We start from the raw sequence: 24,116 nt of genomic DNA, 5'->3' as shown, positions 1-24,116 counted from the left end.
TTTGGCTTTTACACCTTGATTATTTGTCTGTCTTGTTATGTATGGTCCTTCATTGAGTCTATTGTTTTTCTTTGTATTTATGTACGTTCTTTGTGAACGTACATAAGACAATGAATCTCAGGGTTTTGTATTGTGACAAACATGTACTCTGATTTCAGGGGAAGAGGTGGGGCAAGTGACCGTACCTAATATGTTTGCCATTAAGCATGAAGCCTTGGAAGCAAAGATCCAATAGCTCAATAGATGTTGTTGGCTGCCCTTTTCACTGTGGCAGGAGTGATATCTCTCTCTCTTCCTCGCTGGTGAGAGAAAGAGCCTGTTGAGATGAAGTGTTGAGATAGACAGTAACTTTTGATGGACTCTAGATCTGGGACTCTCAGGCTTTCTGGGGGCATGGTGGGTGATTGAGGGGGCTGATGCTTACAGTTGGAACAAGTGGGGGGGAGGGAGAAGCAGGTTGGCATTTTTTGACAATGATCAACAGAAAAAGACATGAGTCAAAGTGAAAGCAAATTTCTACTATTGGTCTAATTTATGACAATTATTAAACACAAAATAATTGTTTGCATAATTACACAACCCCCTTAAAGTCAGTGTTTAGTAGATGCACCTTTGGCAATAATTACAGCCTTGAGTCTGTGTGGATAGGTCTCTATCAGCTTTACAAATCTGGACACTGCAATTTTTCCCATTCTTCTTTACAAAACTGCTCAAGCTCTGTCAGATTGTTTGCGGATCATGAATGAACAGCCCTTTTCATTCCAGCCACTAATTCACAATTGGATTGAGGTCTGGATTCTACCTCGGCCACTCCAGGACATTACCTTTGTTGTTTTTAAGCCATTCCTGTGTAGCTTTGGCTTTATGCTTGGGGTCATTTTCTTGCTGGAAGACAAAACTTCTCCCAAGTCGCAGTTTTCTTACAGACTGCATCAAGTTTTCCTCCAGGATTTCCCTGTATTTTGCTGCGTACATTTTACCCTCTACCTTCAGGACCCTTTCAGGGAAAGCTGCAGTGAAGCATTCCCACAGCATGAGCCAGCCACCACCATGCTTCACTGTTGGGATAGTGTGCTTTTGATAATGTGCAGTGCTTGGCTTATGCAACACAAAGCATTTAGTCTCAATCAAGGGAAAATCTGAAGATGCTGGAAATCCAAGCAACACACCCACAAAATGCTGGAGGAACTCGGCAGGCCAGGCAGCGTCTATGGAAAAACACACAAAATGCTGGAGGAACAAAAGGAGATATCCTCCTTTTTCAAAGAAACGGGCTTCTCTTCCTCCACCAAAGCTGTCCTCAACTGCATCTCTTTCATTTCACGCATGTCTGTTCTTACCCAATCCTCCCGCCACCCTACTAGGGATAGGGCTCCGCTTGTCCTCATCTACCACCCCACAAGCCTCCGTGTCCAGCACATAATTCTCCAAAACTTCTGCCACTTCCAACAGGGTCCCACCACAAAGCACATCTTTCCCTCCCTCCCTCCTCACTTTCTGCAGGGATGGCTCCCTATGCGATTCCCTTGTCCATCCATCCCTCCCAACTGATCTCCCTCTTGGCGTTTATCCTTACAAGCAGAACAAGTCCTACACCTGTCCCTACACCTCCTCCCTTACACTTCACCTGTGAGTCTGTTGGGTCATTTACTGTGTCTGTGCTCCCGGTGTGGCCTCCTGTATATCAGTGACACCAACATAGATTGGGAGACCACTTCACCAAGCGCACATGCGCCATCTGCCAGAACAAGCAGGATCTCCCAGTGGCCATCCATTTTAATTTCACTTCCTATTCCTATTCTGATATGTCCATCCATGGCCACCTCCGCTGTTGTGATGAGGCCATACTTGGGCTGCAAGAACAACACCTTACATTCCATTTGGGTAGCCTCCTACCTGATGGCATAAACATCGATGTTTCAAACTTCTAGTATGCCCCCCTTCACCATTCCCCATCCCCTTGACCCTCTCTCACCTCATCTCCTGCCTGCCCATTGCCTCCCTCTGGTGCTCCGTCCCCTTTGTCTTTCTTCCATGGCCTCTGTTTCTTTCACCAATCAACTTCCCAGCTCTTTACTTCATCCATCCTCCTGCAGGTGTTGCCTATCATCTGGTGTTATCTCTCCCCTCCCCCACACCTTTAAAATCTATTACTCAGCTTTTTTCTCCAATCTTGCCGAAGGGTTCCAGCCTGAAATGTTGAATGTACTTTTTTCCATAGCTGCTGCCCGGATTGCTGAGTTCCTCCAACATTCTGTGTGTGTTGCAAAGTGTTTAGTCTGACGGCCAGAAAGCTGAATTTGGTTTAATCAGACCATAGAACGGTCAGAGTCTCCCATATGCCTTCTTGCAAATTCTAGCCAACATCCCATGTGAATTATTTTTTTCACCTGTGGCATTCTCTTTGCCACTCTCCCATAAAGATATGACCTGGGCACCAGCTGCTGTATGTACAGTCTCTCCCATCTCCGCTACTGAAGTTTGTAACTCCATAGTTGTCATAGGTCTCTTGGTGGCCTCCCTCACTTGTCCCCTTCTTGCACGGTCACTCTGTTTTTGAGAGAGTCTGCTCTAGGCAAATTTACAGCTGTGCCATATTCTTTCCATTTCTTGATGATTGACTTACAGGTAACTGTAGTCCAAAGGATATTCAGTCACTTGGAAATTTTCTTGAATCCATCTCCTGAGTTGTCTTTTCAATAACCTTTTTGCAGAGTTGCTTGGAGTGTTCACTTGTCTTCATGGTGTAGTTTTTGCCAGGATACTGACTCACCAACAGTTGGACCTTCCAGATACAGGTGTATTTTTACTACAATCACCTTGACCGCACACAGGTGATCTCCCTTTAACTAATTATGTGACTTCTAAAACCAATTGGTGACACCAGTGATGATTTGAGGTGTTGTATTAAAGGGGGATGACTATTTAACACAACCAAATATCTTTTGTTTTATATTTGTAATTAATTGAGATCACTTTGTAGAGATCTGTTTTCACTTTGATGTGAAAGAGTCTTTTTTCTGTTGATCAGTGTCAAAAAAGCCATATTAAATCCACTGTGGTTCAATGTTGTAAAACAAGAAAACATGAAAACTTCTAGGAGGTTGGGGAGGTGGGTGGGCAGCTGTGAATACTTTTTATAGGCACTGTAAATGTTCTTCGATAATAAATTTATTTTGACTTTGAGGGACAGGAGCTGGAGAGCAGCTATGAATGATTGTATTTCAGACTGGTTATGAACCACTTTCAAAGATTTACACCTATACATTACACACACCATACTCCCTCTTTCTCAACCCATTGTAGAATTGTGCCCTCGGGTCTCTGTTGTTTCTAATTCTTCCTACTGAAAGCAGCACTTGACTTTCCTTTCCACATTTGCTTTCATTTGCCACATCTCCCAAAATTCCACTATCCTGTCTACATCATCCTGAAAAAACAGTCTGCTTCACCTCTAAATTTTAAAAGAAAATTAATGGTCTGTGGAGAATTGTGTACTTCCCTCCCAATCACTTTCTGTAATCCCAGCTGCACAGCGCCACTCGTGAAGCAGCGAGGAACAAAATATAGACAGAAATCAGCTTCTATGATTGATGGTTTTGAGGAAAAATGCATGATTGTGTGGAGTTTGGAACTCCTGTGACACAATGCAATCTGGTCTTTTCAAAGCACTTTGTTCTTGATCAAAGTCGCACTGGAAAGGATAAACAGAGTCAATATTTCTTCTGGGTTAATGATAAATCCCATGACACAAGGATGACTGTATGATGTCATGTGCTAGAAAAACAGGTAGATTAAGATAATTCACTTTTATTTTAAAGTGAGAGGAATGGAGAAATATATATATGTTAGAAGAAGTATATAAGTCAGAGGAGGGAACTGTGATGATGCTTCACAACGACTCCTTCGAGCTCATTTGTGGAAACAGCTTAATTTCTACCTTTGTTATCTCTCTTTTTCCTTTTCATGGTGGATGGGGTTCTGTCAGAGACCCTGACTTGGAGTTACACTCAGTCTTCGGGTCTTTGTGGTGGTGGATCCATTCCTGGGGGCTCACAACTGGCCGATTTTTGGAAATCCCAAGGACACGGCCTGGAAGACTGTGCCTTTGGGACACTGAGGCTTTGTGGTTGTGGGGATGAGCTATTTCTGAGCATCCTGGATGAATGTGGAACATTGGGAACAGCAGATCAGCTGTCATGCGCTCTGTACTCGGAGAGCCATGTGCTCGTTCTCTCTCTCTCATTGGTGCAGGAGAGTTTGTTGCTGATTCTCGAGTTGGAGAACTTGGTAAAAAGTGATGTGACAGACTTTATCATTGGAAATCAGCCAGTTGTTTTCTTATGTCTCCCCACTCACTGTGAAAGGGGACACATCTCTGTTCCTCTATTGGGGAGAACCAGAGCCTCTGGCATGTCAAGTTGTCAGGTGAACGATTATTTTTTGTTGCACTGCCAATCATGGTCTTTCTTGGTGGCTTTGCTATTGCTTGCTTGGTGGGTGGAGGGTGCTGATGCTTTTTTCTTGCTGAAGTAAGCGGGGGTAGGTCATAGCTTTGTTGCTGCTTGGGTGCAAGAGGGGGGAGTAGGGGGGCTTTGGGGTTCTAACATTTTTACCATCACTCATTCTTTGGGGCACTCTTCTGTTTTTGTAGATGAATTTCGGGATGTATACTGTATACATTTCTCTGATACTAAATGAAACTATTAAGCATTCTTCTGGGGTGCATCACAACCTGGTATGGAAGTTGTCCTGTCCAAGACCGGAAGAAGCTGCAGAAGATCGTGAACACAGCCCAGCACATCACACAAACCAATCTTCCATCCTTGGACTCATTTTACACTGCACACTATCAGAGCAGTGCTGCCAGGATAATCAAGGACACGACCCACCCAGCCAACACACTTTTCATCCCTCTTCCCTCCGGGAGAAGGCTCAGGAGCTTGAAGACTCGTATGGCCAGATTTGGGAACAGCTTCTTTCCAACTGTGATAAGACTGCCGAATGGACCCTGACATGGATCTGGGCTGTACCCTCCAAATATCCAGAACTGCCTCTCGTTTTTTTTGCACTACCTTACTTTCCCTTTTCTATTTTCTATTTATGATTTATAATTTAAATTTTTAATAGTTACTATCGATTTGTACTCCAGGGAGCACGTAGAGCAGAATCAAATATCGCTGTGATGATTGTACGCTCTAGTATCAATTGTTTGGCGACAATAAAGTATAAAGTATGAAGTATAACTGTTGAAGTGACGACTGTGTTGTGAAGCCTCTAGTAGGAATTTATACCCATATATCCTTTATAACATGCTACTTTACAATTACCTGGCAATGGCTTACAAATTTAGAATCTGACCTAATCTGGCCAAGGACTCCGAGTGGCACAACTTTGACAGATAGTGAGGAGGAAGTTTGGGTAAACGCAGGTGGACAGCTGGGGAAGCATTCACAGAGTATTAGTAAGCTTCAAAATTTCCACACAGTCTATCTGTCTGGAATTCCTCACAAGCAGGCATTTTCCACCGAGGCTGGGTGTGACTAGAACCAGAGCTCATGGGTTAAGGGTGAAAGGTGAAATGTTTAAGGGGAATATGAGGGGGAACTTCTTCACTCAGAGGTTGGAAGTTCAGAGTGCCAGTGGAAGTGTGGATTCAATTTCAACATTTAAAAGAAATTTGTATGGGTGTATGGAAGGGAGGGGTATGGAGCGCAGTAGTCTGGGTGCAGGTCAGCCGGATGAAGCAGAATAATAATTCAGCATGGACTAGATAAGCCAAAGGGCCTGGTTCTGTGGTGTAGTGTTTTATGACTCTACGACTATTCAGTCTGTATCAGCTAGCTCCTCTTAACTGCCAGAAAATGTAACCATCACTCTTTGTGTCATTCAATATTTCCAGTCACCACAATTCATTTATGTTCTCTCTGGTTCATCTCCTTTTTCTGCATAGTAAAATTTGTCTCATTTCTAATTTTCCCACATATGATAGAAAGTGAAATGTTTACTCTGTTTTACTCGCTGTAAATGCTACATATTTCTAGTTCTTATTTTCTTTCCCAAAACAGCAGATTCATTCTTTGAAATTTTCTTTAGAAAATGTACTTTTGGGGCTTTTTATATCTTTGCCTCTCACCCCCTCCCCAATCAGAGAATCTCTACACACAGCAACTGACAGCAGAGTCATGCAGGAAGAGCCTGTGAACTCAGACCCCCTACAAGAGAAGAAACAGGAATTAACAGATAAATTATACATTACTTTCCTCTGATACCTCAACAATATGTTTTCTGAAAGCAGCCTGACCAGAAGGGTTAAATCATTCGTTGAATTTTAGCAAGTTTAAAGTGACCAGCCATCTCTCAGAAACAGGTACTAAACTTAAGAGTTATTTACAACAGCGACAGAAGGCCAGTGGGGAAGTCAATAATATGAAGCAGATAATTCTATGTTTTCACACCTGCACTCAATGGCCACTTTATTAGATACTTCCTATACATACACACACCATCTGTGGTCTTGAAGACTAAGAACTAAAGATGAAGACAATGCATGATTGAAATAAAACAGTTTATTGAGCTTAAGTTTAACTAGTAATTTTAATGATTTGGTGACAAAAACAACACCAAACATACTATGATTCTTTTCTTTATTAATCGAGCAATCCACCTTTACTGAGTTTAATAGTGGTCAATTTCACATTTATGAAATTGACTGGCAAACCAATTGAAAACAGATACGGCTCCTTTAACCTAATAACTGCATCGGCAGTTAAGTATCTCTGCACATCTAAAACTTCTCGGTAATGCTTAATATTAAGATTGATTTGTGTGGGTTTTTAGCTTGTATGAGCATTAAATCTATAAGTTGACAAGTAACCCCATTAGGTACTTGTCTTGTAAAATGATCTGTTAACACATTGCTCAATGTCTCATGCATTTCTGCATTCAATAGTTGGCAGTGTTATTAAGGCATTTAGAAAATGCATCCAAGTATTTTGCTGACCCAAAATAGACACCCTCAAGTTTTAAATGTGGGCAAATCTCTTGCGCCTCTTCCACACACGTTGACCTTTTACACACACATACTGAGAAGAGCTACATATATGAATGAATTTGAAATAAACAAATTGTAACATTTCATTCAACCTCTTGCTTTTCAGTTTGGAATGTGGCATAAAGCAATTGACATCAGACAATGGGATATCAAATGACCATGTTACTTCCAGCATTCCTTCTTCCTCCTTGCTGTCATTCACCAAGACCATTCTGCTTTCCTTGTCCTGAGACAACAGAAGTTTAAATGTGGCCTCAGCAGCATCATGTGCTTTTTATCAGATATATTTCTGCATATTTCACCAATTAGGTGAAAATTTGCTTGTGGTTTGAATCATTTGTCTAATTTGATTCATGAGGTGTAGGCATCTGGTCTGAGCATTTACGAACAGAATTCTCTGAGAAAATTAATAATTATGAAGTTTTTTTTAATGATATAAATGGCGCGACGTGGACTACATGAGCCGAATGGCCTATTTCTGTGCTGTACTTTTCTATGAATCTCTGAATCTATAAATAACTTTCTGCAAAAGTCAGTACATGAAATACAGATTATTTGACCGGAACACAGTCTTGTTCTCATTCCCCAATCCCGCTGAGAAGATGGTGGCTAGCTATTTTGAACTGTTGCCATTTTACTGGTGAAGCAGTTCACAAAATGGTACTAGATAGGGAGCTCCCAGATTTTGGAAAAGTAACAATTAAGGAATGGCAATGCACTTCCAAATCAGGATGAAATATAACCAGGAGGATGAACTTGCAGGCAGCAAAGTTCCATGAACCCACTGTACTTGTTTTATTTTCAATAATAGAGTACTCCTGTTCAATGAGGAACAGAGTCTAGCTTGATAGCATAAATGAATAGTTTCCAGGTGAAAATATCTTAATTAAAATAATACTAATTAAGTTGGTCTATCAATAGAATGGAATAAAAAATGGTACCAGTGATTTAAAGCCATGTCTTGTTCAATCGCTCCCAATATAGAAATAATTGCCAAGTCTGTGAGCTGTACAAAGATATTTTGGATTTCTGGTTAATTAGATTTATTCAGCCAGGAACTCAAAGAGGGAAAAGGAAGACAAAATGATCACTGAAAATTAAATGGTCATAACATGAGGAGATGTGGTTTGTAAATAGTGCAGCTGCAATGTTCATCTAAAGTTACTCCTTACTTATTTGTGCCTTTATTACACAGAACATAAAACAGTATAGCACAGAAACACCTGGTAAGATGATAGTGTGTTCAGATGCAGCAGTCTCTCAGGGTCCAAGCAAAGGTGTTTTTGTCTTTTTAAACATCTTTTTTAACAATTGGAGGACAACACTGGACATTAAGAATTTCAAGTACTGCAGGTCTATCACATCAACGTGCTACTCATTGGTGGATTTGCTCTGAACAGCTTGGACTTGTAGCAGATCATGTTACTGCCTGCTACAGGAAGGCATTGAATGCATCAGGGATGGGGCAAGAAGGCAGTGTGCAGTGTAACAGTGAGTGATTGTTTTGTATGTTTCTCTTACGATCGCAGGACCCTGTTAGACATTGATAATGTAGAATGATGCAGGTCCACTTCTGTTGTTTGTTGGTGTGACAGACAGCAGAGACTCAGTGGTAGCAAGGGCTAGGCCTCAAGCCACAGGCTTGCCTGTGCCTGCAGTCCAGGAAAGGTGATGTCAGAGGCAGTGTAGCATGGCATCCAGGCTTGTTTGGGGACTGGCCTCTCACGTCAGTGCTATTCTCCAGAATTTTATTGTAGGAAAGACAAGCTGGATTGCACGCGTGTGTTCGTTCGACCACGGACTGCCGAGGAATGCTTTTTCTTGCCGAAAGTACCATGCACCTTCAATTTACAGGGCATATCACTCAGGGACTTGGGCTGTATTTTTTTGTGTGACTGAATGTTTACTTGCTATATGTGCCTTGTGTGGTGTTGAGCACGTTTTGCTCCTGGGCCCCAGAGGAACACTGTTTCACTCGGCTGTATTTGTGTATGACGGAATGATGATTAAGCATGAACTTGAACTTGAAACTTGAACCTGGAGTAGGCCCTTTGGCATATGATGTTGTGCCAGACTAATTAAACTAATGACACGTAATCCCTTCTGCCTGCACATGGTCCACATCTCTCTATTTTCTGAATATTCATGTGCCTATCTGGGAGCCTCTTAAATGCTTCTACCACCATCTCTGGCAGTGAAATCCAGGTACCAGGCCTCTCTCTGTAATAAAAACCTATCACTGAACTTGCCTTAACTCCTCCTCACCTTAAATAAATGTGCTCCAGTATTAGACATTTCGACCCTGGAGAAAAGGTCAATACTGTCTGACAATACTTCTCATGACCGTATAAAGCTCGATCAGGGCTCCGCAGTAGCTCCGCAGTTAGTGTGACATTTTTGTAGCTTACAGCATTCCGGAGTTTGGAGTTCAATTCTGATGCCACCTGTAAAGCGCTTGTACGTTCTCCCGTGAACTGCATGGGTTTCCTCCCACAGTCCAAAGATGTACTGGTTAGTCAGTTAACTGGCCATTGTAAATTGTCCTGTGATTAGGCTAGGGCTAAATTGGTGGGCTGTTGGGCAGTGTGACTCATTTGGCTGGAAGGACCTGTTCCGTGTAGTACCTCTAAATAAATAAATAAATGATGTCACCTTTTAGCCCCTGCCACTCCAAAGAAAACAGCATTAGCTTGCCCAATTGAAGCACCTTCAATAACTCCAAAAGACTGAAGTTGGGTAAAATACTGAAAGGCTTTTATTCGCTGTACAATACGACCTCCATGCTGAGTGTCTGTCCCTGGACTGAGGGGAAGGGGCAAGGTGAAATCACCTTTATTCAGGAACTGTGGGAGGAGCCACAGGGGCAGTAGCAGAGGGGCGTGTCCAGACATTTAATCCAGTTACAACATACATATGGTTTACCACACCAATCTAAAGTGTTGTGTTGTCAGAAAATGCCTGTTTTCTCTCTTTTGCTAGACTCCAGCACTGCAAACCTTTGTTTAACTTCATACAGATAACAAGAGTCAAAATTAATAGCTGGCACACAGAGGGCTGGATGTCTGTTGTCTATTACTTCCCTGTAGCGTTGCCAACAATGAGGGGAAAAGCTTGAAATCTGTTCTAAAGAAGACGTTAGCTCATCTTACTGCATATCCTGTAGGACAGCACGGTAGCATAGTGGTGAGCACAGCACTTTCCAGTCGCAGTGAACCAGGTTCGATTCCCACACCATCTGTAAGGAATTACGCACATTCTCCCCATGGCTGCCTCAGATTCCTCCGGGTGCTCCGGTTTCCTCCACAGTCTAAAGACTTACCGGTTGGTAGGTTAATTGGTCATTTTAGATTGTCCTGTAATTAGGCTAGGGTTAAATCAGAAATTGCTGGGCAGTGCAGCTCAAAGGTTCGGAAGGGCCTGTACTATGCTGTATCTCAATAAATATATAAATAGATGGACATTGCAAAAATATTCATTCCAGCAAATCTTGTGCTCAAATCGGATACTGCCTGTGAGAACACAGTTATACCATCAGATGGATTTTTCTTTTGCATTTTACTGCTTTCCTCTGAGTCAGCTGTTGAAGGATGGAAAGAGGCCAACCAGCCCATCCATGTCACTTCTAAGTAAAAGCAATCCTGCCAATAACATTTCACTAACACAAAAGACATTGTAGATGATGGAAATCTTGAACAGTACACCCAAAATGCTGGAGGATTCAACAAGTCAGGCAGCATCTATGTTGTCTGACTTGTTGAGTTCAATTGCATTTCACTGTCCTCTCCATAACACTTCCCTCTCAGATACTTATCCAGATCTCTTTTGAACTCCATGGTTGAGTTTCACTACACCATCATCACTGGCAGTGCATTCTAAACACTCATTGCATGAATAATATTGTCCTCATGTTAGCTTTGGTTCTGTTCCCTACCACATTCATTCTGTATCCCTCAGTTCTTTAATCCTCCATTAGTGGAGGTAGTTTCTTTCCATGGACTCAGCTAAATGCTTCAAGATAAAAATAAAAGACAATTAGATCTCATTGAAGCCTACCAAATTTTGAAAGGACTAGATTGGGTGGATGTGGAGAGGATGTTTCCAATGGTGGGGGTATCCAGAACTAGAGGGCTTAGCCTTAAAACTGAGGGGCGACCCTTTAGTACAGAGGTGAGGAGGAATTTTTTTGAGCCAGAGAGTTGTAAATCTGTGGAATGCACTGCCACAGATTGCGGTGGAGGCCAAGTCTGTGTGTATATTTAAGGTGGAAGTTGATCGTTTCCTGATCGGCCAGGGCATCAAAGGATATGGCGAGAAGGCAGGTGTATGGGGTTGAGTGGGATTGGGATCTGCTGTGATTGAATGGCCTAATTCTGCTCCTACGTCTTATGGTCTTGTGATCTTATCTTGCAAATTTCTCTTTTCCAATGTGAGCAGGCCTAGTTTCTCTTGTTCCCCATCTTTGAACTGTTTCTTTGAGTAAATCTCTATTAACTTAACCAATTAAAATACTTTTTATTTTAACTTAACTTGGCCAAAGAAAGGTTTTCAAAACTGTTTTCAATTCTTTAGCTGATCAATCAGTTAACTTATGATTGTCATACTTGTAACAAATTTCACGTCACATGCCGGTGATAACAAACCTGATTCTGATGCTGTTCCGATTCTAATGTACTGATGCTACAAAAATTTATTTTGGTATAAATTTATTTATACTAACATATGCATACCTCTGACAATTATCTTAAATTTCAACTGGATAGCCTTTTACAATGCATTTTTAATTTACCTTTTTTACATTTATAATAAAATTTATTTTTACCTTACCTTGAAAAAATTAAAATTGACCAAATAACTTTTATGGGTGTATTTGTGAAAAGTCTAACAAGCGGGATTACATTCTCAGGGTGGCACAATAGCGCAGTGGTTAGTGCAACATTATTACAGTGGCGGTGATCACCAATTGCAGTTTAAAATCCACTGCTGTCTATAAGGAATTTTTACTTTCTGCGCTTGACTGCACGGGTTTCCTCCGACCTTCCAAAGACATATAGGTTAGGGTTAGTAAGTTGTGGGCATGCTAAGTTGGCACCCAGAGCATGGCAACATTTGCAGGCTGCCCTCACCACAGGATTGGACTGTGTTGGCCGTTGATGCTAATGATGCCATTCACTTTATGTTTCGTTGTTTCATTGTACAGGTGACAAATAAAACCATAGACTTCAATTGAGGCAAATATACTTTTGGGGCTTAATCAAAATAGAACAGCAAGAATGATAAACATTGAAATCCTTGAAAACAGTGGAAACATTAAAAGGCTGAGGTGAAATTGTATAAATCATTAAAATGAACAAATACAGAATGTAATCAAAGAGGTCATTGACAGCTGGACTTCGATCCTATAGTCAAAAACATAAGGAATTGGCTTTATGGCATCTGAACAAATCTCTAAATCTCCATTAATCTGGCATTTGACTGATGGAAATACATACGGAGCAGCACCTGGCTGACTCATTAGTCTGTGATGGGAGCTGTTGGTCTATAGTACAAGTAGACTATGTGGCCAGATCCAGGGTCTGAGGTGCTGTGGCTGGGATCCATATTGTGACCTGGCTGTGTGTCTGGAGGCGGGCTGGGGACTGGAACACGAGGAGTCAGGAACAGGGGTAAGTTTGCGGCCAGGGCTGCAGTCCCGAGTGTTCGCATGTTTCAGATTCTCTTTAAACTCAGTAAGTTTATTGTAAAATTTATAATGCAGGTTCTTCACAGCTTAGGAACACGGGCCTAATATACAGCCTCCACATGGGAAAAAGCTGCTGGGAGTCTGGCGGGGTGGATTTGTCCACTGCTGCAGGGATCTTCTGCTTCGTGGGAATCTTGTTCTTGACTGCAATTCTGACATGTGATCTGTTTGAGTTAAGGGCATCGCTCAGGAAAGGAACACTGTCGTAACCTGGAGGGAGCCTGTACTGGTGTAATAGAAGTGTGTTAAAGTAATAATATCGAACAACAACCAGTAATCTGTAAACTCTGCTGATGTGACTCAATCCACATTTCCAGGGCCCTGGATCTGGCGTGTTTTATGATGCTGAGAACAATCACAGGCACCATGCAGAGTGCTGGCAATGGACTCTAATAGTTAAAACTGAAACAGACATCGATTAAGGAATGCAACGAAATCGTAAGGTCATTAAAATACAAAATAGAAGGAGACCATTCAGTCCTTGCCACAAAGGGCTATTGATGTTTGTATTTGGGAGGATTTTCCAGAGAAAGTAGTTGAGACAGGTACAGCATTCCATGGATATAGGCGGGAGGAGAAGATGGCAGCGCGATGCAGCACGCACAGCTCTCCGGTGAAATGATACCGTATCTGTTAAATAGGGGCCGTGGACAATTCTGATTTGATGGAGACAGATGTGAAAGCACAGAGGAACATCTGGAGAAATTTCTGAAATGCCGGTTCGCTGCCGCTGTTACTGTGCGATCAGGAATCTCCGGAGGGAAGGCCCCAAAATCCCCGGCTTTGCCTGTTGCTGGCGACCGAAGCTGAGGTCGAAGCGTTTGGATAGAGATGGTGCTCGGTACTCAGTGTCGGAGGGCTGATCAGAGCTCGAAGTATTCGGACGACTCAGAGTCGGATTGTGGTCGGGCATGGCAGGGAGAGTTTTCTTCCTTCTCCCGTCTGCGTGAGATGTGGGGCTTTCGAGAGACTTTGAACTTTTTTACTGTGCCATGGCCTGTTCTTCATCAAGTTATAGTATTGTAGCATTTTGTAACTATATGTTATAATTATATGGTTTTTGTTAGTTTTTCAGTCTTGGTCTGTCCTGTGTTTCTGTGATATCACACCAGAAGAATATTGTATCATTTCTTAATGCATGCATTATTAAATGACAATAAAAGAGGACTACGAGTCCTCATAATTTAAAAAAAAAATACCATGGAGGGCATTCTGACGGGCTGCATTACTGTCTAGTATGGATAAATCTCTGCACAGGATCAGAAAAGCCAGCTCCATCATGGATACTAGCCTCCCCAGATCCAGAACATCTTCAAAGGTGATGCCCCAAAAAAGATGGAATCCATTACTAAGGACCACACTCCCACCATTACACAGACCATACCCTCGTCTCATAGCTAAAAGAGAAGCATATCCCTGAAGACACACACTCAATATTTCAGGAATAGCTTCTTTCCTTCTGCCATCAGATGTCTGAATGGACAATGAACCAATGTGCAGTGGTGCTAGAAAGTTTGTGAACACTGAAGAAATTTCTCTATTTATGCATAAGTATGACCTAAAATGTGATCAGATCTTCATGTAAGTCCGAAAACTGGATAAAGAGAACCCATTTAAATAAATAACACAAAGAACATTATACTTGTTCATTTATTTATTAAGAAAAATGATCCAATATTACATATATTTGTTGGAAAAAGTATGTGAACCTTTGTTTTCAGTGACTGGTATTACCACCTCGTACAGCAATAACTCCAACAAAACGTTTCCATTAAATATTGATCAGTCCTGCACATTAGCTTGGAGGAATTTTTGGCCAATGCTCCTTCAAAACTTCTTCAACTATGGGATGTTGGTGGGCTTCCTTGCATGAACTGCTTCCTTCAGGTCGTTCCACAACATTTCTATAGGATTAAGGTCAAGACTTTCACTCTACCATTTCAGAACACAAATTTTCTTCTTTTTAAATCATACGGTTATTGATTTACTCTTGTCTTTTGGATCATTGTCTTGTTGCATTATCTAATTTCTATTCAGCTTTGGGTGATGGACTGCTACACTGACATTCTCTTGTAAAATGTCTTGATACAATTATGAATTCATTGTTCTCTCAATGATTGCAAACTGCTTCACAGTTGGAAGGAGGTTTTGGTGTTGCTGTGCAGTGCCCCTTATCCTCTAAACACAGCATTGTACGTTTCTGCCAAAATAGCTCAACCTTTGTTTCATCTGTCGCAGAAGCATTGTAGAACACCCAGACAGTCTTTTGCAAACTTGAGACATGCAGCAATATTTTTATTTGGAGAGCAGTAGTTTCCTCAGTGGTTCCCTTCCATGAACACCATTCTTGTTCAATGTTTTACTTATGGTGGACACATGAACAGAGACTTTAGCAAGTTCTAGAGATTTCTGCATGTATCTTGTTGTTACCCTTGGGTTCTTTTTCACCCCCTTCCGCATTGCACAATGTCCTCTTTGTGCAATCTTTGCCAGATGCCCACTCTAAGGGAGAGTAGCAACAGTACTGAGTTTCCTCCATTTGTAGACAAATTCTCTTACTGTGGGCTGATGAACAATCAGGTCTTTAGAAGTACCTTTGCTGGCTTTTCCAGCTTCATGCCTCTCTACAGTTCTTCTAAGGTCCTCTGAAAGTTCTCTTGTTCGAGGCATGGTGCTCATAAACAGATCTTCTTGAGAAGAGCAGGCACTGGCAGCAACCTGACTTTGTGTGTCTTTTTTATAGGTCAGGGCACCTCTACAACCCACACCTCCAATCTCATCTGTTTGATTGGAATTGCCCCAGAGCTTTTTCTAACAAAATGCATGTAATATTGGATCATTTTTCTAAATAAATAAATGAACAAGTATAATGTTTTTGTGTTATTTATTTAATTGAGTTCTCATTATCTAGTTTTAGGACTTATGTGAAGATCTGATCACATTTTAGGCCATATTATGCAGAAATAGAGAAATTTCTACAGAGTTCCCAAACTTTCTAGCACTACTGTATACTACCTCAGTATTTTTCCCTATCTTTTTGCATTACATATTTAATTTATTTTTTAAAAATATTCTTCTTACTGTAATTTATTGTTTGTATTACTGTGTATTGCAATGTACTGCTGCAGTTAAGCAACAAATTTTACAATATATACTGGTGTTATTAAATCTGATTCTGGTATTATAACAACATTTAAAGGCCATTGGGTTAACTACATTGATAGCAGGGGTCCAGAGAGATACGGGGCAAATGAGATAAGATTGATGGGCACCAAGGTTGGCATGGATGAGTCAGGCAGAAGGGGCTGTTTCCACACTATATTACTCTGTTACTCTATATGAGTGGTTACTTTTAAAGCTGAGACTGATGGGATTGATTACAACATAGGGTTAATTTACACATACAGGAACCATGATGGTATTGCCGAATGAGGAACAAGCTTGAGATACTGGGGAGATATGAGTGAAGAAACTACTGGAGCTTTAGCCTCACAGCTGCAGCAACCTGCATCTGATCCTGATCTGGGTTTAATGCACTGCCTGTAGGGAGTTTGCATATTCTCCCTGTATATGCATGGATTTCTTTGGGGTTTACTGGCTTCCATCCAAATTCCAAAGGCACAGTGGTTGTAAGTGATTTGCCCGCTATAATTTGCCCCTAGTTGGTATGTGAGACAGCAGAATTGGCAAGAAGTTGATGGGGAAGTTAGGAGAAAATGGATGCGAGATGGTTAATACAGTCTTGATATTCTGAAGGGCGTTTTTCTGTGCTGAGTGATTCTTTGGCTCCATGACTAAATGTCATACTTTCCACCTGCTTCCTTAATCCCTCACCAGTCTCTGCCCCAACCCCACCCCCACGATTTTATGCTCTGCGGAAATAATTCAGTGTCGTTCTTTTGAAGCAATGTGTTAATGTTGCTCAAAAGTGTAAAAAAGGGGGGAAATAACAGTTTTTCTTTAGCCTTCCCTATGGAATGAATTAACTGCGTTTCACTTCACATTCAGAAGAAAACAAAGGCAAGCATATATGAATACATTATTTAACTTCATCTATTTTTTATGTATCAAACATCCAACAGAAAACAGAGAACATACAAGTACATTCCCTGATATCATACAACAGGGTGATCACATGGAGCTGCTATTTTAACACAGCTTACACCAAAGGGAACGAAGAAACAGAATAGCTATAAATATGTATGGGTTTCATTGTCCCTTTTTAATATTGATTAATGCATTTATATAATTTTCCTTTACTTACCATTTTAGTAAAAGCAAATGAAGAAATTAAACATATAACCATACCTTTCGCTTTAAATAGTGTAATGTAATTTAGCACAACTATGCCGGCCTTTTGGAGAAATTCCTGAGTTCAAAAATATGTAGTAGCAAAAATTTAGCTTTATTTTCTTGTGCAAAACTAAATGTATATTTTGAATTCAATAAAGTCAAAAATGAACCCTATTTAGTTTCATTTGTTGAGAGAAGCACAAACTCTTCTTTCATTTGCGATTTCAGCATCAGTATCAGGTTTAATTTTGTTGGCATATGTTATAAAATTTGTTGTTTTGCGGCAGTAATAAATTGCAATACATGATAACTTTTTTAAAAAAATCTAAATTATAGTAAGGAGTATATAGACATAAAAATTAAATAAATAGTGTGAAAAGAGAAGGAAAACAATGATGAGGTAGTGTTCATGGATTTTTCGTCCATTCTGAAATCTGATGGTGGAGGGGAAGAAGCTGTTCCTGAAATGTGGGTCTTCAGGCTCCTGTACCTCTTCCTTGATCGTAGCAATGAGAAGAGGGCATGTCTTCAGTGATGGATACCAATTTTTTGAGTCATTACATTTTGAAGGCATCCTGGATGTTGTTCTGTTTGTCATATTCAGTATTCTTTAGGAATGTATAGCATCCACAAAATAATATTTCCATATCATGGAGAAACAAGATTTCCACAAGTGTGAGTTTGCAAGGCTCTGAGAATCTAAATTATGAGATATCTGAGCACTTGGGATGTAATTCTCCAATGTTTTCTGAAATAAGATTGAATTTCTCCCCCTTTTATCATATATTTTGAGGTAGTAAGCATGGCAAACTTTAGATTAAGAGTAGTTGGAATCAGTTGGGATTTGGCAAGCAAGACATTTTCTTTTCAATTAGTAGCAATGTGTTGGTACACACATCAGTCGGTATTTTGGGAAGATGCTTCAGCATTTACCTTGCTTTAGTTGTACAAGGCCTTGGTGAGACCACACCTGGAGTATTGTGTGCAGTTTTGGTCCCCTAATCTGAGGAAAGACATCTTTGCCATAGAGGGAGTACAAAGAAGGTTCACCAGATTGATTCCTGGGATGGCAGGTCTTTCATATGAAGAAAGACTGGATGAACTGGGCTTGTACTCGTTGGAATTTAGAAGATTGAGGGGGGATCTGATTGAAACGTATAAGATCCTAAAGGGATTGGACAGGCTAGATGCAGGAAGATTGTTCCCGATGTTGGGGAGGTCTAGAACGAGGGGTCACAGTTTGAGGATAGAGGGGAAGCCTTTTAGGACCGAGGTTAGGAAAAACTTCTTCACACAGAGAGTGGTGAATCTGTGGAATTCTCTGCCACAGCAAACTGTTGAGGCCAGTTCATTAGCTATGTTTAAAAGGAAGTTAGATATGGCCCTTGTGGCTACAGGGGTCAGGGGGTATGGAGGGAAGGCTGGGTTCTGAGTTGGATGATCAGCCATGATCATAATAAATGGCGGTGCAGGCTCGAAGGGCCGAATGGCCTACTCCTGCACCTATTTTCTATGTTTCTATGTTTCTATGTTTACTTGCCTGTTAACAGACATTTTGGCTGTGCTGTTTAACAGCCTGCAGCCATCAGTACTCCCAAAAGAATAACAAGAGAAAGCCACTTAAAAAAAAATGAAAATAGCTGAAATAAAAAGGAATCCTTTTGACTGTAATCTCAGCAGCAAAACAAATTCCGGTCCTCATAATTTAGCAATTAGATTAAGGTTTTTGTTTTGCTTCTGAAAGCTAGCAAGCAGCTTTCCATTTACACGAATAAAATGTGTTTTGCATTTTGTAATCATCACTTTCCTTTTCACTCCTTTATCTGTTACAAATATATTTTCCCTACAGCCTGAGCAATTTTAGTCTCTGCCTATTGCCTCAGCACTTAAACGTTCAACACAGAGGAAATCAGAAAAGGAATATCTGTGGCCATATTAGCAATATGACCAGTCCATTCAGTGCATCAGTGTTGTGGCTCATGGATCCTTTGACATCACATACATTATTGTAAGACTGAGAGATTTTTATTTGTATAATAGTTGAATTCCTTATTCCCCACCATTGAGCTCTGGGAGCACTGCCACAAGAAAGCAACATGTATCAAGGACACTCACCATGCCCTCTTCTCGCTGCCGCTGTTGGGCAGGGGGTGCAGGAGCCTTAGACCCCACACCACCAGGTTCAGGTACAGTTATTGCCCTTTAGCCATTAGGCTCCTAAACCAGCATGGATAACCTCACTGACCTCAGCACGAAACTGAACTGATTCCACAAACAATGAACTCACTTCCGAGAACTCTGCAACTTATCTTCACAGTGTTATTTATTTGTTTATTACTTTTTGTATTTGCACAGTCTTCTTTGCACATTGACTTTCAGTCTTTGTGTGTACAATAGTCTTTCACTGATTCTGCTGTATTTCTTTGTTCTACTGTGAATGCCTGCAAGAAAAGGAATCTCAGGTGACATATATGTACCTTGAAAACAATTTTACTTTGAACTTTTGAAGTGTAAGCACCAGGAAAATAGGATCATTCACTCAAATGTTTCATTCTGTCCCTTAATGTTCCAGCTCAGGAAAAACAAATCTTGCTAAAGCTCTGTCACATCCTAATCTACAGAGCTAACATACATCTTTCGTTAGTTCTTGTGGAAGGTCACTGATCTGAAAAGGTAACTTTTCTCTCTCCACAGATGTTGCCTGACAAGCTGAGAAATTCTAGCATTTTCCATTTCATCCCTTTTCTGGAATATTTATTTGTGGAAGTTAAAAGTGATAGAACAATTTACAGATCTGAAGCAATATGTGTACAGATACTTTGAGATGGAGATAGTTTGTAAAGGAATTTGAATTTCATGGATTAAGCACTGATGTGCAATTGATATATGCATATCTCATGCATAATTTGTGTATGACTTTTTGTTGAAAAAAAACACACAGCCTATTAAAAATAAGAACCATACAATTTTACATACATCTCATATGTCAAATAATTTAGTACCATATATATATATGAGCGCTGATGCTACTGACAGTAATGCAGTCACTGAATCCAGTTCATCACAACAGTATCCTGAGCATAACCATCTTTGATTGCCTCAGTGGCCGAACTTCCATCATAAGGTCAATGGTAAGAACATTCATCGAAGGTTTCAAATCCACTTGCAGCTCTTCAGCAAATGTGGCAGCCCATGTTTTCACAATGCAAGGATAAGACATTCCAGGAAGGGAAGATTATAAGCAAATAACATTCACTTTGATCAATGGAAAATAACAAAAAATAACAGCAGAGGTAAATGAAGTTGAGCCTGCCAGCCCTCCATCTCTCCGCTTTGCCCTCTTCCCTCATTTACTTTCTACACTCGATTCAGCTTTCTCACCTGTGTCACTGTCACTCTGATTCAAACACCTTGTCATATGACTTAAAATCCTCCGGAGCAAACCTCCATGCGAGAACACAGGCCCACTTCAGTTTTGTTCAAGTTCAAGTTCAAGTTTAATTATCCTTCAACCATACGTTCCTTGAGCAGTGAAATGAGTGGATTTGGACTCACGAGCAAGAAGGAGTGTTTCCAGGCACTGAAAAGAGTCATAACTGAAGACCCCCGTGCTGAAGTTTTATGATCTGGAAAGATGTACTAAGATCTCAGCTGATGTGTCTCCGCCTCGGACTAGCAACAGCACTACTGCAGCCCATGATGACACATGGCAACCTGTGACCTACGCATCAAGGGCTTTAACAAGTGCGGAGGCCAACCATGCTCAAATAGTGGAGGGGCTTCTCACCAGCACATATGCATGCCAAAAGTTCTATCAGTACATCTATGGACAAGTTTTTGAATTGGAGACAGATCATAAAGACAGACAGAAGCACATCCAGATTAGGAGAATGGGCAAAGAAGTAGCAGATGAAATACAGTATCGGGAAGCATATGGTCATGCACTGAGGAAGTATTGTTCACTAGTGCCATCTTGACCAGAAGCAGGGACAGATGAAATAATGAAAGAACTCAAAGATACAATACAGAATGGATAACCAGCAGCTAAGAATGACTGTCCAATGTGTATTCAGGATTATTCGGCATGCAAAGCTGACTTGTCAGTGGTGGAAGATATGGTCTTCAAAGAGAAATGTTTTATGATTCCACTATCGCTATGCAAGGAAATGTTCCAGAAGATACACAGAGGGCAACTTGGTGAGGAAAATGTAAATATAGAGCTCGGGAAGTGATGTACTGATCAAGAATGAACCAAGACATCAGCCAGATCATTGCTTCATCTGAAATATGCATTACCCACAGATCAAAACAGCAAGCAGAATCACTTACACCACACCCTGGACCAGACAAACCATACTTCAACATTGGAGTGGATTTGTACGATTGTAATGGAAAGAGTCATTTTGTTGCAACGGACTACCTTTCAAATTAACTAGATGTTGCAACACTTCAATCAACCTCCAACAATGCAGTCATTACCTTCCTGAAAACTGTGTTTGCAAGGTATGGAGTTCCATGTGAAGTAGTATCAGACAATGGTCCACAATTTTCGAGCCGTGAATTTGAGACCTTCGTCAATGTTTTGGTGATTTTGACATATAATGTCAACCCCACATTTCCCAAAATCTAATGGCCTAGCACAGCATTCAGCCAAGGTAGTGAAGAGCCTCATGAAGGAAGCACAAGATAAACGAGAGGAATTCCACAGAAGTCTAATGATTTACAAAAGGGCCCCACCGCAGAATGGCTTTTCACCAGCCCAAATGCAGATGGGTCGATGCCTACGCATTAAACTTCCTGCTGACAGCTAAAGGAGCACACAGGTCAAACTGGCTAAAGTGGAAGGGAAAGAAAAATGGAAACAGTATCACAACAAGACTGTGAAATGCCAAACGGTCCTGAAGCTTGGAGATCATATGTAAATACAGGATCATGATTCTGGCACATGGGCCATGCAAGAATATGTACAAAAAGAAGTATATCCAGATTCCTATCAGATCCAGAAGGAGTGAGGGTCATCTCTGAGAAGGAACTGCATGGACCTACAGCAAGCTCCAACCTATTGCTACGACATGTCACCTGTCAGCATACCAAAGGTGTTATCATATATAAAAAATGAACATATTGATCAGAGTTCTCATAAGGACACAACTATTGATGCAACAAACACAAGCAACACAGCTGTGGGAACAAATAGCAGACCAACAAGAATCATTAAACCATCTCAGAGACCGAATGAAAGTCGATGAGTGGATATGGGTCTGTAGTTGCTTATTACAATTGAAAGTAAAATGTTGAACAGTTGAAAATTCGAAAAAAAAGGAAAAGAGACTGGTTGTGGAATGTAAGTATCTTTGTTGGAAAGGATTATTGTTCCTTGCAGGGTTATGAGGCCATAGTATTTCTTTGAAGGGGAAGATAAGTAATTTTGTGTGCATAATAAAGAACTTCAGTTCCCAGTGGGCAATGTAGGGGGTTCACCTGGAACCGAAAGCTATGATGGTGCAACGTGCTGAGCAGCAGTTCAGTAATAAAATGTTCTAACGTAAACACACACCTCCTTTGTCTTTATTAAGAACAAGCATAACAGTTGCAACAGGCGACACTACTGCAGGAGGGTCTATTCCTTGCCACAATTTAGGCAACACAGCTCCCCTGCAGTATGGTATTGAGGGCACTTGAGAGATCAAAAAACATGATCTTCAGAGTGCTTCACTGCTTATCTAAAAGGGAGTAGGCTCTGTTCAGCAGGTAGATGGCAGCATCGTCGACTCCAATGTACTTCTGATAGGAAAACTGCTGGGGATCAAGGGCTGATCTGACCAAGGGCCGGAGGTGAGCCAGAACCAGACTCTTTATGGTCTTCATGATCTATGCGGTCAGGCCCACTGGACGGTAGGCACTCAAGACTTTCGGCTGGCCCTTCTTGGGTACTGGGACCACAAATGATGTTTTCCACACAGTCGGGATTTTCCCAGGCTGAGACTCAGATTGAAAATGGGCTGGAGAACTTCACACAACTGCACAGCACACTCCTTCAGGAACCTGGAGTTCACACCATCTGGTTCCAATCCTTTGGCGTGACTGAGATTCCTCAGAGCCCTTCTCAACTGCTCAGTGGTGTAGGTATGGGATTCAGAGTAAAAAGAGACCGTCAGGAATAAAATAAAATAAATAAATGTAAAATTTATTATTTCTCAGTTCGCATTTCTTGATGCGGGAGCAGATGATGCAACTTTACGTTGCAGTAAAGTTCAAAGTTCAATTTATTATCAAAGTATGTACACTGTATACAACCTTGTGATTCATCTCCCCTTACAGGCAGTCACAAAACAAAGAAACCCAATAGAACACATTTTATAAAAATGAAGACGGTCAAACTCCCAATGTGCAGAAAAGAAACAAATCATGCAAAACAATAAAAGTAAGCAAGTAACATTCAGAACTGAAGTCCATGAAAGAGAGTTCTCAGCCACGAAGACAATCACAGCTTATCCAGGAGCCTGTTAGTTACAGGCCGCAGCCTTGGTTCTGCGCAGAGATGAGTAAATCTTGTCTCTGTGTGCATAAATCATAATATTACCCCATTTTCTAGGTATGCAACCCTCCTAATGCAGGGGTCACCTGCATAATTGTAGCATTATGTTTTTATTCTTGAACTCGAATCTTCTTGTTAAAGAAATATCTTATTTGTCTACTCAATTGCATTCCGCATATGCACATTAACTGTAAATAATTGTTGCACAAGTTCACTCAGGTCCTTCTGAATACTAATACCTTTTAGTCTGTACTGCTTAACAATACTCTTTCTATTTTATTTTCTACCAAAACAGATGGTCTCACATTTTTGAAAATTAAATTCCATCTGCCATGCTTTCAGCCATACAATAATCTATTTGTATGTTTTTTTTAAGAGAGGCTAGGTAGACTACGACTGCTTTCCTTGGAACTAAGGAGGTTGAGGGTGAACTGAGAGGTTTATAGATTCATAAAATTTACAGATAGGGTAGATTGTCTTTCTTTTTTTGC

General features: G+C 40.9%; 1 protein-coding gene and 1 long non-coding RNA gene across 2 annotated transcripts in view; one reads left to right on the top strand and one right to left on the bottom strand.

Moving 5' to 3' along the window:
* LOC134349198 (teneurin-2-like) overlaps positions 1-24,116 on the bottom strand; it is a 3,136,038-nt gene that overhangs the window by 1,341,594 nt on the left and 1,770,328 nt on the right. The window lies entirely within an intron of this gene.
* The window catches only part of LOC134348875 (uncharacterized), a 70,986-nt gene continuing 55,323 nt past the window's right edge, over positions 8,454-24,116 (top strand). Inside the window, exon 1 of the long non-coding RNA XR_010018509.1 lies at positions 8,454-8,545. This is a non-coding gene — a long non-coding RNA (uncharacterized LOC134348875). The remainder of the gene's footprint in view (positions 8,546-24,116) is intronic.

This window comes from Mobula hypostoma, chromosome 7 (assembly GCF_963921235.1).
Source record: "Mobula hypostoma chromosome 7, sMobHyp1.1, whole genome shotgun sequence".
NCBI lineage: Eukaryota > Metazoa > Chordata > Chondrichthyes > Myliobatiformes > Myliobatidae > Mobula > Mobula hypostoma.
Note: the sequence above shows the minus strand (reverse complement) of the source record. Positions and strands in the feature narration are given on the sequence as shown.